This window comes from Scylla paramamosain, chromosome 15, assembly GCF_035594125.1.
Source record: "Scylla paramamosain isolate STU-SP2022 chromosome 15, ASM3559412v1, whole genome shotgun sequence".
In the NCBI taxonomy this organism is placed as follows: domain Eukaryota; kingdom Metazoa; phylum Arthropoda; class Malacostraca; order Decapoda; family Portunidae; genus Scylla; species Scylla paramamosain.
Window position 1 is genome coordinate 2,579,815 of NC_087165.1, and position 18,889 is coordinate 2,598,703.

Here is an 18,889-nt window from a genome sequence, read left to right on the forward strand (position 1 = left end):
ATATCTGTTCTTTCAGAACTTGGATATAGCAATCCCCTTTCATGATCACATTCTAAAGCAAGAAGTAGAGTCCACCCCTCCCCACATTATTGTGTTCCTTTAGAACTTGGATGTAGCAATTCCCATTCATGGTTATGTACTAAAGCAAGAAATAGAATCCATTCCTCCCCACATAAGCACTGAAACAACCCCAAATCATAATGGAAGCACTGTGCTTCATTGTTTTAATGATGTACCTGGGGTCACACTGCTTACATCTGAGAGGATGACTTACATGCAGTTTGTGAGATGTCATGACTTGAAAAATGCTCTCATTGAACCAGAGGACCTTCTGTCAGTCTGCCACTGATCAGTTCTTATGTTCTTTAGGAAAAGTAAGTTGCTTACACCACACAATGTTGGTCAATAGGGGTTTGTGTAACTCAGTATGCCAAGGCGATGCTTGAGGCAGTGCAAATGGTGATGTCTTTAAAGAGCTTGAGGTAGTTTCTGGATATCCCTTGCTGTCACTCTAGGGTTTGTTCACAGCTAACTTGAGCAGGTAGTCAGTCGTGTTGTCATTCTTGACCTTCCATAACACTTTTTATATTGGGGTATGGTGTTGGGTGGTAACTCACACATGACAGCAAGCAGGTACATGATAGTGGACTTCCCTCTCCCTGTCCTCCTCACTATTTCATTAATTGTAGCATTCTCTTCTTATAGAGTGAGAATATGGGCTTTTTCCACATCAGTCAACTGTGTGGAACCCATCTTGACCTGCTAGGTTGGATCTGGAGCAGCAACAAAGAAGATAGGCACTGACATGCTAGCCAGCATCCCTCAGGCATTAACAGAGGGTTTCTGAGTTGCCAAATACCACTAAGTAATGCCATATCAGTTTATATGAATTTTGGCATGATAAAAATAGGGACTGCATGTTTGCCTCCCCATATATATATATATATATATATATATATATATATATATATATATATATATATATATATATATATATATATATATATATACAGTAGAATCTCCATTCTTGAACTTAATTAATTCCTGAATGCCGTTCGAAATCTGAAATGTTCAGAAGCCAAAACTATTTTTCCCATAGGAATCAGTGTAAAATGTCAGTTCCTAGACACCCATCCACCCCATCTTGTGGCTTATAGACACTCCCACTACCGAGATGGCAACTCCACATCTCCAGCTCAGGAACCATTTACCAGAAAGGACATATTGGATTAGCTTAGTGACAAGGAAAGGAACTCATCAGAAGATATTTTTTAAAGTGCAGGCATTCTCCTTGTCATCGATCTAGTGAGGGAAGCCTTACAGAGTGACACCACTTACCACCAAAATGAAGGTGATCATAAGACTTAGACATCTTGCTGCTGGAAAAAGCTACTGGGAAAAATGCAGCTGTACAGTAGTGATGGTGTTGTGGGTCATAAAGAGAGCCACAAGTGAGTTGGGTTTAATCCTGAGCCAGCCAAAAACTGCTTGTTTCCATTGAGGCTCCTCACATTTATCACATTTATCTTATTTCAAAGACTGAATTACATAAGAACATAAGAAATAAGGGAAGATGCAACAAGCGACCAGGCTTACACGTGGCAGTCCCTGTATGAAATATACCTACCTATTTCCATCTATTATCCCCATCCATAAACCTGTCTAATCTTCTCTTAAAGCTCTCTAATGTCCTAGCACTAACATGATTACTGAGTCTGTTACACTCATCTACCACTCTATTTGTGAACCAATTTTTTTCCTATCTCCTTCCTAAACCTAAATTTTTCAAGCTTGAACCCGTTATTTCTTGTTCTACCCTGGTTGCTGATCCTAAGAATTTTGCTTACATCCCCCTTGTTATAACCCTTATACCACTTAAAGACTTTTATCAGGTCCCCTCTTAACCTACGTCTCTCTAAAGAATGTAAATTTAACAACTTCAATCTCGCCTCGTAAGGAATACTCCTCATCCCCTGTATCCTTTTAGTCATTCTCCTCTGTACTGATTCTAATAGACCTATATCTTTCCTGTAATTACTATCTTACCCACTGTGTCTCTCCTTCAAATACATATAGAGGAAATATTTACCAAAACTATAAATTAGTAATAAATGGCAGCTTTTGCTTTGTCTTTTACTATTTGAAATCAAATAACTTGGTTCAAGAATCAAATTATGGTACAACAACTGAAGCAACTATGAGTTCAAAATTTTGTCCGAAAACTGATTTGTTTGAAAAGGGAGGCATTCATTAACTGTTGTATTTACATAGTTGTGGTTAATGGGAGGGGAGTAATCTCATCTATCTATCCAATTTGGTATTAAAAGCATGGACAGTTACGGCATTGACATTGTCTTCACCGAGTTCATTCTGTTTGTTCACACTTATATGAGGAAAACTAAACTTCTTGATGTCTCTACAGTTGACTTTCTTCAGCTTCATACTGTGTCCCTTTGTACTCTGTGTCTAAATCTATAAAACATTTTTTGTCCACATTTTCCATACCATTTATCATTCTATAGATGTTTATTAAATCTCCTCTCTCTCTCTCCTATTTTCAAGGGTAGGAATTTCCAACGTTTTTAATCTCTCTTCATAGGTTGACTTGCTCAACTCTGGAACCATCTTAGTGACTGCTCTTTGTACTCTTTCTAATTTTACAATATTCCTCTTTGTACGAGGAGACCACAACACTGCCACATATTCCAGTCTTGGTCTTATCATGGAAATCAACAACTTTTTTATCATTCCTTTATCCAAATATGAGGATGCCACTTTTACTTTCTTAAACAAATTCATCGTCTCTCCAGTAATTTTATCAATGTGTCTGTCTGGAGTCAAATTTTCAGTAACTGTTACTTCCAAATCCACTTCCTCTTTTGATTTCTGCAACTTCACACCATCCATCTCATAATGATATTGTATTCTTTTCTTACTCTTACCAAATTCCATTACTTTACATTTACTTAAATTGAATTCCATTTGCCAAGATTTACTCCATCTATTTATATTATTTAAATTATCTTGGAATACCATACAATCATTTATATTTTCTACCCTTCTCATCAGCTTAGCATTATCTGCAAATAAGTTCAAATAACTATCTATTTCTTCATTTATTTGTGTGTGTGTGTGTGTGCATGAACCCCCAGTTCATCGTGGGGTTATGTTCCAAAGGCACCTGCAAAGTACTAATATCCATGATATATTGACTGCAGTTCAGAAAAAAGCTGCTAATTAAACCACTTCACCTCCTTACAGCAGTAATGGTGATTAACTGCCAACTTGGCGAATTAGGAACATACACCGTGTGCACAACACACCGACCACCACCACTGACCCAATGATAACCAGAATGTTTGTACAACTTAAATAACATACCAGACCACCACCACCACAAAGATAATAATAGCCCATATAAAACACTGACTGGTGACAAAACCTGCTTCTGCATGATCATCCAACCCAGCCAACACATAACAGTAACAATGTACAACACTCACATGAACACACCAAATCGCCACTAACCCCAAACAATGTGAGTGGCAATGAAAATTACTGCTGGCACGGCTGACCTACCTAAACCAGCTGGTGCCCACTCTGCCTGCCAACAGTTGGTGTGAACTGCACCATTGCCTCTGCCTGGCCACCACCTTATCAGCAGGTAGTGTTGCCAAATATACAAGTGCACCTAAACCCTCATCTTTGTTTTTCCTCAACCCACACCATGATACAGCTTGTATTTTATCAAATGTAATGGCCAATTTTTCCGCAATAAGGTGGGATTTCCTGCATTGCAAAAAATAATTAGGTTCCAATGAAAAACACAAAAAAGTGAACTGATGATAAATGAATCATGATAAACTGGGAGTTCACTGTATATATATATATATATATATATATGTATGTATGTATGTATGCATGTATGTATGCGTATATATATATATATATATATATATATATATATATATATATATATATATATATATATATATATATATATATATATATATATATATATATATATTTTTTTTTTTTTTTTTTCTCTGGTCTCCCCCACAACTCAGTAGTCGCGAAAATATCTCCATCGTAGTTTTTATGTAATTGAAGAATACGCTACCACTTATTTTGTATTTCTGAATTGCTTTCTTTTTATTATTATTATTTCGGATTATTCCATTATTTATTAAAAATCATAAAAGTGTCAGTATTTGTATTTCTCTTAATCCAGTGATAGGATTTGTAATTATCGTGTGCCACAAGGGAACATCACACCCCTTAGAGGTCATTAAACTGGTGAGCAGCGGTGGGATTTATTTCGCGACTAACCGATAGAGAGTCACCCCATCACTGAAGGCTGTGAGGTCTCTGCTACCTTCCTCCAATAGAATTTGAAAATAAGCCTCCCTCATATCTAGCGTGGCATAGAACTGATGGCCAGCTGCTTGTTCAACTAATTCTTCTAGGCGGGGAAGCGGGTAAATGTCAGTAGTTAGGTGTTTGTTGACATGTCGGTAGTCAAGGCACATTCTTTTACTTCCATCCGGTTTATTGACTAATACTATAGGAGAGAGCCATGCAGATGTAGATTTTTCAATGATATCTCTGTTCTCCATATCTGTTAACATGTTTGATATCAGGGTTTTTGCTTCCTCGGGGTATCGGTACCTAGGACCACGACTAGGCTCTGGATTAGAGATATTAATTTTAGCAGGAGGCCCTTTCATTAATCCAAGTTCGTTTTTGTCTACTTCCCTTTCTTAAACCTCTGTGGGATTTTTTTCCTTCCCTTATCATTCTTAATAGCACTTTGCCATACATGCTTCCTACTTCACTCAGCAAACTTATGCCCTTATACTTTGAGCATTCCTTTCTATCCCTGTTTCCTTCATATAAGAGAACTACAAATGCATTTCTTTGGTCATTTGGGGTTTTGCAGCAATAAAGCACACATTTAATCTTACCAACCACACCTCATAATTCTACAGCACATCCATCCAAACCTACAGCTTTCTCTTTCCTCATTTCCCTCACTACTTCTCATACTTCTTCACCCTTGATTGGTACACTGTTTAACTCTCAGTGTATTGACTTTATTTCCTCCATCAACAGCAGCAATCATTACTCCATCCTCCTCTACATTTAACAGTCCTTCAAAATATTCCACCATCTCTTATAGACTGCATTTTTCGGAAACACTTAGCACTGACCCATCACTTGCTTTCATAGTCTCTTCATTCCTAGATGCTTCTGATGTTTCTTTCTTTGTATTCCTTATTTCTTTTCAGAACACTTTTGTATTCACCTGGAAGTTTTCTGTTGACATATTACCTCATCTCTTATCTGCTCCTTTGTATCTTGCTCTATCTTCTTTGCTTAGTTCATCTTCTCTCTGTATTTGTTGTATGACTTGATTCTTTTGCAGCCATGTTCCATACACACACTTCTTTCCCTCCACAGCCACACTGACATCATCACTCACTACCTCTCCTCACACCACCTCCAAGCCATCTCATTCCACACATTTACTCTGCACAACCAACAACTGCACTTTTGAGACACTGACTCTTCCTCTACACTACACATTCCCTAGTCTTTAATTTCATTCCACTACTCATTCAGAATATTTCTTGGTACTTAACTCTGCCCTTTATCTCCAACGTCCTTTGTCATGTCTCCTTGTCAAGATTTTATCCATCTGTTGTCAATTCTTAACTCCCAGCTCCTCTCCAGACCTTCACATCGAACAACTATTTCATCACGTTCCTTGACACAATCACTTAGTCCATCATTGTTGTATCTACTACAACTTTATTCATTTGCCTCATTCATGTATACCTATCCTTTTTTCTTAAACACCATGTTCCCAATCATGTAAAGTTCCAACAGTTTCTCCATTTTTTCATTTCTACCTGGCACACCATGCCTTCTAACAGTCCCAACCATAAATTCAGTTCTAACTCGAACATTTAAATCCCTCTACAGTAGAACATTTACTTTTGTCACCAAAATTCTATATACACTCATCTACCTCACTCCAAAAATGTTCTCTCTACCTCATCTCTTATGCTACCTGGCCCCATATGCAGTCATGAAGGCTCACATTGCTCTCACTGACACTTCCTGATACTTGTAAATACAGTTCTGTACCTTTCAACTTTAGAGTTATTCATAAAAACATAAAAAATAAGGACACTGCAGAGACCAGTTGCTCTAACCAAAAAGCTCCTGTGTATTTATTTGTTTATTTATTTTTTATTTATTTATTTATTTTTATTTATTTATTTATTTTTTTTTATGTAGGAGGGACACTGGCCAAAGGCAACAAAAATCCAATAAAAAAAGCCCACTGAGATGTCAGTCCCAGAAAAGGGTCCAAACCAAAAGGGTAGTCAAAAATTGAAGGATAAGTGTCTTGAAACCTCCCTCTTGAAGGAATTCAAGTCATAGGAAGGTGGAAATACAGAAGCAGGCAGGGAGTTCTAGAGTTTACCAGAGAAAGGGATGAATGATTGAGAATACTGGTTAACTCTTGCATTAGAGAGGTGGACAGAATAGGGTTGAGAGAAAAAAAAGTCTTGTGCAGCAAGGCCATGGGAGGAGGGGAGGCATGTAGTTAGCAAGATCAGAAGAGCAGTTAGCATGAAAAGAGTGGCAGAAGATAGCTAAAGGTGCATCATTATGGCGATGAGAGAGAGGCTGAAGACAGTCAGTTAGAGCAGAGAGTTGATGAGACGAAAAGCTTTTGATTTCACCCGGTCTAGAAGAGCAGTATGAGTGGAACCCCCCAGATATGTGAAGCATACTCCATACATGGACAGATAAGGCCATTGCACAGAGTTAGCAGCTGGGGGGAGGGTGAAAAAAACTGGTGGAGATGCCTCAGAACGCCTAACTTCATAGGAGCTGTTTTAGCTAGAGATAAGATGTGAAGTTTCCAGTTCGGATTATATGTAAAGGACAAACCAAGGATGTTTAGTGTAAAAGAGGGGGACAGTTGAGTGTCAATGAAGAAGAGGAGATAGTTGTGTGGAAGGTTGTGTCGAGTTGATAGATGGAGGAATTGAGTTTTTGAGGCATTGAACAATACCAAGTTTGCTCTGCCCCAATCAGAAATTTTAGAAAGATCAGAAGTCAGGCGTTCTGTGGCTTCCCTGCATGAATTTGGTAAGTCTACCTATGATATTGGTATTTAAATTTTAATTGATCTGTTTATCTATTTATTTATTCATTTATTTTTTTTATCTATTTTATTATTTTTTCCCCTCCCAAGGTAGAGAGGGCTACACTTAATGATACTGGTCAATTTGCTGCTTTTCATGCTTCTCACATTTTGCGTGTGCAAGTTTCTCAGTAATATTTTTATGACTGTCTTCACACTTTCTAAAATTCTATTTGATAGTAAAATTCAAAGATATATAAGTGTTGTGCTTTATAATCTTGAAATCTCCAATGTTGTATCTTTAGGTGCTGTTGTGGATGGCCGGATTAAGCTGAACAAAAGTAGCATGCTCATGTTGGAAGACACTCTTACTATTCTGCGAAGTGATGAAATCAAGCTGGCTTCCCTCAAGAGCAGACCTGAGGACACTGACCAACCCACAGATCAGGCAGAACAGGCTGTTATGGCAGGAATGGTCATAAAGAAGACCATCATCTCACAGGTCAGTGGGGTTTAAGATTTGATGGTAAAATGTTTAACTTTCCTTTGCCATATGGCCAAACTTAGTGGCATGCACTTTTATAAGTATCCGCCACCATGTTTGAAGAGATGAGAACTAAAGTAAGTGAACAGTGTTGGAATATTTGAGGGAAAGCAAGAGAGAAGAGTGACAGGACTGGAATAGATAACTGAATAAGAGTAAACAAAAACTGTGCTGTGGTCAGTCACTTATGGGAGTTTATGTTAGGAGATTCCAGAATCAGTAAATGGCTTTATTTTTGTTAGTGTAAACTGAAAGTCATGATGGAAAACAAAAACAAGAACTAAAAACTCAACATTGAGAAAACCAAGTATAGAAAGTTCTTTATTCTTCTTGAGAAGTGTGTATGTAGTAGCCTTTTCCCTATTCAACACATACTAGTCTTTATGGCATTGATTCAGCCAGTTACTTTGAAGTAGCTGGCATATTTATCTGCTCATCCTTTCTGTGGTCTGGCATAGGATATTCAAAGGTGAGGTATGTGGACAGATTTTTTTTTATATATTTTGTCAATCTTTTTTTTTTTACAGAGTTGACATAAAAGTGCTGTCTTGTCATTCAATCATTAGCATCACCAGTCTCACTGATAATGTTTCATTTATTTGGCTTCTTAGCAAGGGCTCTGTTGTGCATAAATCCAGCCCCAGGCAAGTTATTGAAGAAAGTGAAGATGAATTCACTTAGAACATGCTTGTAATTGCTGGATTTCATTATATTATTACATGACAGGTAGATTTTTGCCAATGGCAACAAAATTTATATAAAAAATGCCTGCTGAGCTGCCCTCTTTTCTTCCCTGGTAGACCCTCATGCTATTATGGATAATGTTTGGTTTACTACTTTGCTGTGTACTTTGAGTTGTTCCACCATGGAAAGTAGGATCTTTATACAGTATCCCTCTGAGTTTCACAGTATATGAATTTTGCTCCAAGTCCTAAGTCATACTATCCCAACTTCTCCACATTATTTCCTTAAGTTTTGCACTTTTGTCATGTATGGGTCACACGTTCCTACCACCAGCATCATTTATAGCAATAATAAATACGTATGTCCTCAGTAATTTATACATATTTCTGTGTATAGTTCACATACCTGAACATACAGATTATCAATGTGGATTAACCACTTGTTAGCCACAACATTAATTATACTGGCTTGCATGCAAGAGAAGGGGAAAAGAAGGCCAGTAACAGTGCTACTGCATTGCAAAAAAAACACAAACAAATGAGAGATGTTGCATTATTGTGGTGGATGTGATAGTGCTGCACCACTGAATCACTCGAGATATTTTAAATGCAGGACAGTTTTAAATGTGGTGGCACTGCACTGCCACACCACCAGATATGAGGACAAAACCCACACATGCAGTTTTGAATATTACGGCACTGCACATAAACATAAACATAAAACATAAACTGTGCCAGTCTGTCATAAATCCATGTTGGATGGTAAAAGTGGGTCAACCCTATCTTACTGTGGCTTATGACAGATGCTCCCACTGTCAAGATGGCCACCTCACATCACTCCAGGAATTATGTACCTAGAAAGGACATATTTAATGAACTTGGAAGTTCAGAAATCGTCAGAAGATATTGTTTAGAGTGTGCAGGTACTCTGTCACCAATCTAGTGAGGGAAGCCTTACAGAGTGACACAAAAAGAAGCAATCCACTCACTTCTGAAATGAAGGTGATCATAACACTTATATATCTTGCTGCTGGGAAAAGCTATTGGAAAAAATGCAGTTTAGCAGTAGTGATGGCCTTGGGAGTCATTGAAAACTTTGTTTACATTTGAGATGCTTTTATGGGATTACATTTACTGTATTTCAAAGACTGAATTACTATCTTATCTCCATTATGTCTTTTTCCAAATACATAAAAATTAAACAAATATTTATAGAAGCTATAAATTGATAATAAATGACAGCTTTTGCTTTGTCTTTTAGTATTTGAAATTAAGTAAGTGCTACATATAGTAGACAGTTATGGTAAATGGCTTTGCTCAATTTATAACTTATGACATATGACTTATGATAGATGTTCCAAGTTATAATGCAAATCTGCCTTCATCATGACACGTGTCATAACTTTATGAAGAATGTGGTTCCTGAACTTTTTTTCCTGACTGCAATAAAGTTCTCACAAGGCATCCTTACCTCTCATTTAATTACTAGAATAGGGATCAGCTCCAAAGAAAATGAGAGCATCCTGAACTCTACCTGAATTACTCTCACTACCTGAATCCAACTCCCACAGTGCTTCTGCACCAAAGCCATTCTCTCTACTGTGGTAATAGGTTAAGGTTGTTCCTGATGCACTCTGTTTGTTTTGGTGCCAAGGTTCTTCCTTCTACTGTTGGGGGCCCCACACCACCTCAATACTCTGACAAGGATCTGTATTGGTGCTCACAGGAGATTCTGCATTGGTGCTGGCTGTGAAAGGAAAATGTGTTATCACCCTAGATCAGTGGTTCTTAACCTTGTTGGAGGTACTGAGCCCAGCAAGTTTCATATGTGCATTCACCGAACACTTTGTGGTTGGAAAAATAAAATAGTGCACAAAATGAACCATGCACACACACCTCTGCCAGACCCCTGAGACTAACTCACCGAATCCATGGTGTTCAATTGAACCCAGGTTAAGAACCACTGCTCTAGATTCTTATAATCTGTGTTAAGCGCAGGGGAAGTTTGTGCACTGCTGAGATTGTTTGTGATGAGTGTAAGGATTAGGAGCAAAGTGTTGTTGTTAAGGCTTATAAGCATCAACTGCCCTTGGAGTGTAAGTATAAGTCTTACTGTAAGCCTCACAGTAAAGATAGGCACTCTCTCCATTCCTTTAGTTCTTCCTCATGCTCACCTGTTAATGTTATTGTGTTGGAAGTACCAGGGATAGGTGTTTTACCTGAAGTTCACCCTTTGCATGTTAGCTTCTCTTCTGCTTCCCAGGTTAATGTTTACTTCCTAGTGCCCTCAACAGACTTACAGACATGAATGCTAAATGATATAAATGTTCTACATCTTTTGGGTGTATCTAGCAAAACCTCCACTTTTAAGGAGGTTGTCAAGTTCAGTAAACAATAACTGTGTGGCAGGGAGGTGGATGGAGAAAGAAAACATATGCATCTTGCTGCTGCAGCTTTCTTGATAGGTCTGACACTTGAGACCACAAGCCAAGTCATCAACTTTCACTTGTAAATTAAGTACCCTATGTGCCCAATGCTAAATTAACTCACATAATTTCATATATTTGTCTGTGAAACAATAAGAATTACCATGAATCAAAAAGGATTTATAATTCTAGTAATAAAGTACAGTGGAACCTTGGTTACCTAATGCCTCCCTTTTTGAACAAATTGGTTTTCGAGTAAAATTTTGAACTTATTATGGCTTCGGTTGTGATACTATAATTTGATTCTAGAACAAAGTTACTTGATTTCAAATATTAAAAGACATAGCAAAAGCTGCTGTTTATTACTAATTTATAGTTTCTATAAATGTTACTTCATTTTTATTTATTTGGAGGAGAGAGAGAGAGTGTAAGATAGTAATTCAATCTTTGAAATAAGGTAAATGTGATCCCATTGAAAAGTTTCAATGTAAACAAACAGTTTTCGGCACTCAGGAGTTATCCTGAGTCACCTGTGGCTCTCTTGATGACTCCCAGTGCCGTCACTACTGCACAACTGCATTTTTCCAGTAGCTTTTTCTAGCAGCAAGATGTCTAAATGTTATGATCACCTTCATTTTGGCAGTAAGTGGGTTGCTCCTCTCTGTGCCCCTCTGTAAGGCTTCCTTCACTAGATTGGTAACAAAGAGAATACCTGCACAGTCTAAATAATATCTTCTGATGAGTTCTTTGTCACTAAGTTCATTCAATATTTCCTTTCTGGATAAATAATTTGTGAGCAGCAGATGTTATGAAGCAGCCATCTTGGCTGTGGGAGCATCTGTCATAAGCTGCTAAGACAGTGTAGACTGGTGTCTGAGAATGGATTAATCCGTTTTACATTGATTCCTATGGGGAAAATAGTTTTGAGCCTCAAACATTTTAGATTTTGAACGGTATTCAGGATTGTATTGAGTTCTAGAACTAAGGTTCCACTGTACAATATGAGAAAATGGGTACTTTTAAAGTCCAACTACTGCACACAAATTTCCCTAGTTGTCATTTTTAACAGAGGTAGTTAAGGACTAGTAAAAGAAGTGGTATTGTCCTAGTTTCCCCACTGTCAACTGAGATCATGTCCTGGTCCCCACCACCCACCAATGCCACTGCACTCATTTCTAAAAATAATGTCAGATGACTGGGTGAGGTCCAGTTTTCAGTGTTTCCCCCCTTCCCCCACTTTGTGTTGTTTATTTAGGATGTCAGGAGCTATAAAGCCAACATGAACACATTCCACCTGTTCGTAAGAGCAAATGCCCTTGTGAGGAGGAAGGGGGTTCTTATCTCTAAGATGGCTAGGAGAGAGCCTAAGGACCTAAAAGGGTGAATCAAATGCTCCTTTGGTACTTGTTCTGATTACCCACACTAGGTGGGTGGCATAGTAAGTCCTTTCCCTACCACTGACCATCCTCTGCCTCTCCTTTTGGCCATCAGTTGTGCTTAAGTCCACTACCATCATTTGGATGAGATTTGGCAAAGTCAAACACCACTTAGACTGATTTTCCCTTCCATGTCATGAATGAAGCACATTCCTAAACCCTCCTGTCATGGAGAGTAGATGCTACCAGCAGTTCTGTTGCTTCTCAGGTGCATACTGATGAATCACTCTTGGGTGTCTTGTACATCACTCCTATTTGGGCATTGCAGCTGGCTTCCTTGGACACCCTAAAACCTCTTCTGTCATGGGGGAATTGTATGATGGGCAATGCCAAGGTGTTAGGTGCTTTGGCTAAGGTAAATGCTACTTCATTCTTTCAGGCATGATGCAATTTCTTAATTTGGTCTACACACTCAGTGGCCCATGTCACTTCTTGGCTTTGCAAGAATTCAGACCACTACTCTTTTGAGGTAGAGGAACAGACTTCTGGTGAAGAAGCTTCTGACTTCATTAAGCTGACTTAATTGGACTTTAATAAACTTTATTTATGTCCAATTTGAGGATTCAAAAGGAGTCAAGGACTTTTTATGAGCTGTCTCCTGGTCTTGGTGAGGTTTTGTTGGTTGGTTTCAGATCAATTTCTCTGTGGCAAATCCATGGTGCTGTCTTAAACTCATAGGCTAAGGTGGATGCTACACTGAGTTAGTGATGATTTTTTAGGAGGAAGGGGATTCATTCATCAATCCCTTCATAAGGGGTACTCAGATATGCACTCTTCTCATTCTGGCTTTAAAATGCCATGCTTAAAGGAAGCAATGAACAGCATTCGTTAGATCCAGAACATCCAGTTTTGGATCTTTAGAGCAGTTTCCTGTCTGATTAAGCTGGAAGATGCAGCTCCTAATAAGGATGTGCTGATGGCACAGGCACTTGAGAACTTGCAATGTGCCATGCAGTGTGATGCACGGGAGGCAACAACTGTTTTGTCAAACTATATGCCCTTCATGAGACTGGTAATTCAGAGATTTATTCCTGTCTCCTTCACTTCAACAACTTAAGAAGATGGTTCTAACACAGAGACATAGTGACTTGTCTATAACAAAATCTTTGCACGAGGCAGCTCTTGCTGCTGCTGCTTCTTGAGAAAAAGAAACCACCACCTTCTGGATCTTCCTTGGCAGGCCATCTGGCCAATAGGCCTGCCACCTCATGTTCTTGTCAATCTCTGCACCAATTTTCTTCCTTCAAGAGGCTGAGCCATCCAAGGCCTGTTCAAAGGCTTGTCCAGTCCCAACAGAGTAAGGTTTTGCAAGTACAGGGGGCCCTTGGGTTACATTGGAGTTCTGTTCCTACGCTGTGAGAGAAACTGAATTTTGGTGTAAATCAAAACCAACAAGCACCTACAGTAAGTAAGCAAAAAATAAAATAAAATAAAAAAAAATAATTAAAAAATATAAATATAAGTATAAATAAATAAATAAATAAAGTAGAAAAATTCTTTAAGAAAATATTAGAATTTTTGAACAGAGTGAAATATAAATTTTTGGGGGCACTTAGTGGATGCCAATGGTTTATGCACAGGACTTGCATCAGCATATTTGATATCTGCGTACAAGTAGGCAGTAATCCACAACAAACCCTCTCCAGAAAAAGAAGTCATAGAAGATGGCAAAAACAGAGCATCTGTCTAGTTTAAACTGCCCCACCCAACACCTGTCTAACTACCGATTAACCTGAAAAGGGATGTGGCCTGAAAAGGTACGGAGGACAGGACACATAGCACTTACTGTCAGAAAATATCATGTTTATTCAGATGGTGTCTGAACGAGACAGGGGGAGGGGGAGAAGGAAAGTAAGGGTGGAACCAAAACATTAGTATCCACTCAGTGCCACCAAAAATTGATTTTTCACTCCATTTAAAATCCAATTTTGGTGGCCACCTCATGGATGTTAATACTGCTTCCCTTGTGGAGGTAATCTAGGAAGACACCAACCTGGGACACATACTCGCTGAATGAGGAGATAACTGAAGATACACAGCTGTGACGTAAGCAGCAGCAGGACATTCCCCCCCCACCAAAAAAAAAAATAATAATAATAATGATGATGATGATGATAATAATAATAATAATAATAATAATATATATATATATATATATATATATATATATATATATATATATATATATATATATATATATATATATATATATATATATATATATATATATATATATATATATATATATATATATATATATATATATATATATATATATATATATATATATATATATATATATGATTTTTTTTTTACTACATATCAAATTTTATTTCTAAATCATATTGTAGTGCTGAGAAATTAATTATGTATATTTCTACTTTTCTTCCTAGGCTAGGGCCCATGTAGTGTGCGGGGGTGACCAGAATCTCAGTACCATGTGACTAACCCCTCCCCTTCCCCTCCTCTCCTCAGTGTCCTTTTGTCCTTGCTTTCCCCCCCCCCCTCTCAGCGTCACTGTGTTGACCACTTCTATATAAGGGAACATTTAGACAAACATAACTTGATAAATCAGTCACAGCATGGCTTCACGAAGGGGAAGTCTTGCCTGACAAACTTGTTAAGTTTTTACAGTAAGGTGTACGAGGCAGTAGATAATGGTGATAGTTATGATATCTTATATCTGGACTTTAGTAAAGCATTCGACAAGGTGCCCCATCAAAGGCTCCTGAGAAAGGTTAGGGCGCACGGGATAGATGGGAAGGTGTTAGGTTGGATAGGGTCATGGCTTGGTAACAGGCGACAGAGAGTGCTAATAAACGGCTCGAAATCCGAGTGGGGTCATGTCATTAGTGGGGTGCCACAGGGATCAGTATTAGGGCCATTATTATTTCTAATATATATCAATGACTTGGATAGTGGAATTAGTAGCGATGTTAGTAAATTTGCGGATGACACAAAGATAGGTAGATTAATTAGGTCAGAAGCGGATGCCATCGCCTTGCAGACAGACTTAGATAGAATGAATGAATGGACGGATAGATGGCAAATGCAATTTAATATCAATAAATGCAAAGTGCTTAGCGTAGGTAGAGGAAACCCACACAATAGGTACACATTAAACACCCAAACTCTGGTAGGTACAGGGTACGAGAAAGATTTAGGAGTTATAGTTAGCTCTGAACTCCGTCTAGGGAAACAATGCATAGAAGCCAGAAACAAGGCAAATAGGGTACTAGGATTCATTTTTAGGAGTGTTAAAAGTAGAAGGCCGGAAGTAATATTAAAGTTATACTTGGCGCTGGTCAGACCTCATCTAGACTACGCTGTGCAGTTCTGGTCCCCACATTACAGGAAAGATATAGGTCTATTAGAATCAGTACAGAGGAGAATGACTAAAAGGATCCAGGGGATGAGGAGTATTCCTTACGAAGCGAGGTTGAAGCGGTTAAATTTACATTCTCTAGAGAGACGTAGGTTAAGAGGGGACCTGATAGAAGTCTTTAAGTGGTATAGGGGTTATAACAAGGGAGATGTAAGCAAAATTCTTAGGATCAGCAACCAAGGTAGAACAAGAAATAACGGGTTCAAGCTTGAAAAATTTAGGTTTAGGAAGGAGATAGGAAAAAATTGGTTCTCAAATAGAGTGGTAGATGAGTGGAACGGACTCAGTAATCATGTAGTTAGTGCCAGGACACTAGAGAGCTTTAAGAGAAGATTAGACAAGTTTATGGATGGGGATAACAGATGGAAATAGGTAGGAGTGTTTCATACAGGGACTGCCACGTGTAAGCCTGGTCGCTTCTTGCAGCTTCCCTTATTTCTTATGTTCTTATGTTCTTATAACAAATTTACCCCGTGAATAAACGTAATTTCTCCTGCTTGGCCAGGTTATAGAGGCGAATTTTTCACCTAATCCCAGAGAATGGGGAGCCCTTAATACGATAAAATTAATTCTATAATGGTAAGGTCTTAAACCAGCTCAAACAAATCCCAGATAATTACGCCGCGCCAATGAGGTTGACGAATCTGATAAATCTTCTTTGCTTCGCCGTCCTATCACTCCTGTTGCTACGCAAGCCGGGAAGAGATACCAGACTTTGACTAATTCCCCAATTGATTTCAAAAGTCCATTGAATTAAACTTCTTAAAGTAACAACTATAAAGTAAACAGTAACTTAATTATTCATATTTTTCATCTCTGAACTCAACCTAGTCGCCCCCCCCCCCACTAAAACCAAAATTATAACTTAATAAATTTCCCCATTGGAAACCTTTATCCTTAGTTTCCCGCCGATTTCCTCACAAGCAAAGCCAGTCTCTCTCGGATTCTCCTCAGGTGAGCATGCAGTCTGATAGTCTCCCCCTCCATTCCTGTAATATTAAGTAAGTGTTTATTTAACAATAATTTTACTAAAGCCAGTCTCTCTCGGATTCTCCTCAGACCCTCTCGGATTCTCCTCAGATATTCCTGATGATAAACTGTTTTCTGAGTGGATAGATATTCGCATTTTTTCGTTCTTTTTTTGTTGGTTTTCTCCACGGGACTAGTGAAACCACCTGGTTCGAGATCACCGTGTGAGACTGTCCTCAGGTATATACATACTTTTTGGATATATATATTTGTTATTTATTTATTTATTCTCTGGTCTCCCCCACAACTCAGTAGTCGCGAAAATATCTCCATCGTAGTTTTTATGTAATTGAAGAATACGCTACCATTTATTTTGTATTTCTGAATTATGTAACTGAAGAGTACGCTATCATTTATTTTGTATTTCTGAATTATGTAACTGAAGAGTACGCTACCATTTATTTTGTATTTCTGAATTGCTTTCTTTTTATTATTATTATTTCGGATTATTCCATTATTTATTAAAAATCATAAAAGTGTCAGTATTTGTATTTCTCTTAATCCAGTGATAGGATTTGTAATTATCGTCTGCCACAAGGGAACATCACACCCCTTAGAGGGCACTAAACTGGTGAGCAGCGGTGGGATTTATTTCGCGACTGACCGAAAGAGGTGGAGACTGGAAATAAGTGTAAATGTTGAAGGTGGCACTTGTAGGGCATAGCCAGATTCCCCGGCATCTAGAGGTAACAAATGTGCAAATTAGGATATTCAGAGCCCCTGGAGCAAAGGCTAGGACTTTCCTTGAGGATGATCGGTTAATTAAATCGAGTACTCGAGTGGCAACATGACTTGACCATCTTGTGGATAGGCAGCAACGACATAGAAACATCTACCAATCCCGCTAGGATTTTCTCCGATGTTAAGAACATCATCAAAGAAATCACTGCCAAATGCCAATCACTTGTGCATGTCTGCCAAATTGAACCCAGGACCAACCCTAGGGGAATATCAGTGGAGAAATATAAGAAATTCCAAGTAGGAATCAATAATAGAGTAAAGAGAGCCCTGAAGACCCCAAACATTCATTTTAATAATATTCAATTTGTACAAGAACTGAGCGAGGATGGTGTTCACTGGGACGAGAGAGGCCAAGCTCAAGTAATCAGTAAGATCAAAAGAGTTATTGAAGGTCACAGTAGCAATAGAGAGGCAGTGGAGTAGAACACATTGTCCTGGAAGAAGAAAACCTGAGCGCATACTGTGTATCGCAGGTCACCTAACAATCACCCTGAGATATTGTGTTCTACACCCAGTACGTTAAACTTCCATGTGAGCAAAGATGACTGATAATGTTCGCCTCCCAAGGGGTGGATTAGACCCGTGGCAGGACTTAATGGATCATAACACCAGAGAGAGCCTGGGAGCAGTTAAACATGAAAGTAAAGGGAAAGACTTGAACACTTTAGAACAGGAAGTAGAGGAACTAAAGCAAATCTTAAATCAACAAAATCAGGTAATTGGGCGTTTGGCTAACATCCCTAATTTACACAGAGCACCTAGCACTCCCACCAAACCCCGAGATATCCCAATTCTTGAACTCCACCACCTACAAGGTCTTGACTCAACTACCCAATTGCAAATTTTCATTGAACTGGTGGAGCAAAGTAGCAATGAGGACACCCGCAAAGTGCAAATTGCAAAGAGTAGGGTCAGCAGCGAGCTCGCGGCTCTCATACATAACCATCAAACCTTACATCATTGTCACACCTGGAATAATATTAAACAATTGCTTCTATCACAATTCTCCCACGAGGTTAACTTTGACAGGGCGTGGAGAGACATAGACGCACAGACATATGATTGGGTAGAATCTCCCCAAGCATTTGCCAACAAATTCACTTGCAAATATGCCACTCTAGAGACGAGCTTTCCAGGAGAGAAACTCCCTAAATGTAAGAAAATTATCAAAAGAAAGTTGTGGCAGGGCTTAACCCAAGAAGCAAAGGCTAGACTAGAAGATTTCCTGGATGAGGATTATCCTCTTAATAAATTTATTGACAGGGTAGAACATGAGCGCCAACTGCTCGAGGCTGCCCATACTTCCCCCATTGCTAGAATTAAACCTGAACTGGAAAAATCTAATTCAAAACTCATTGGTAGCCCTGACCCAATAACTCAAAATCCCCCAGACCTAAGAAATGCAACATCCAAGGAATCAAAGGAAATTTGGGAACTTAAGCAGCAGATTAAAAGTCTCACTGATCAAGTAGGAAGGTTGAGA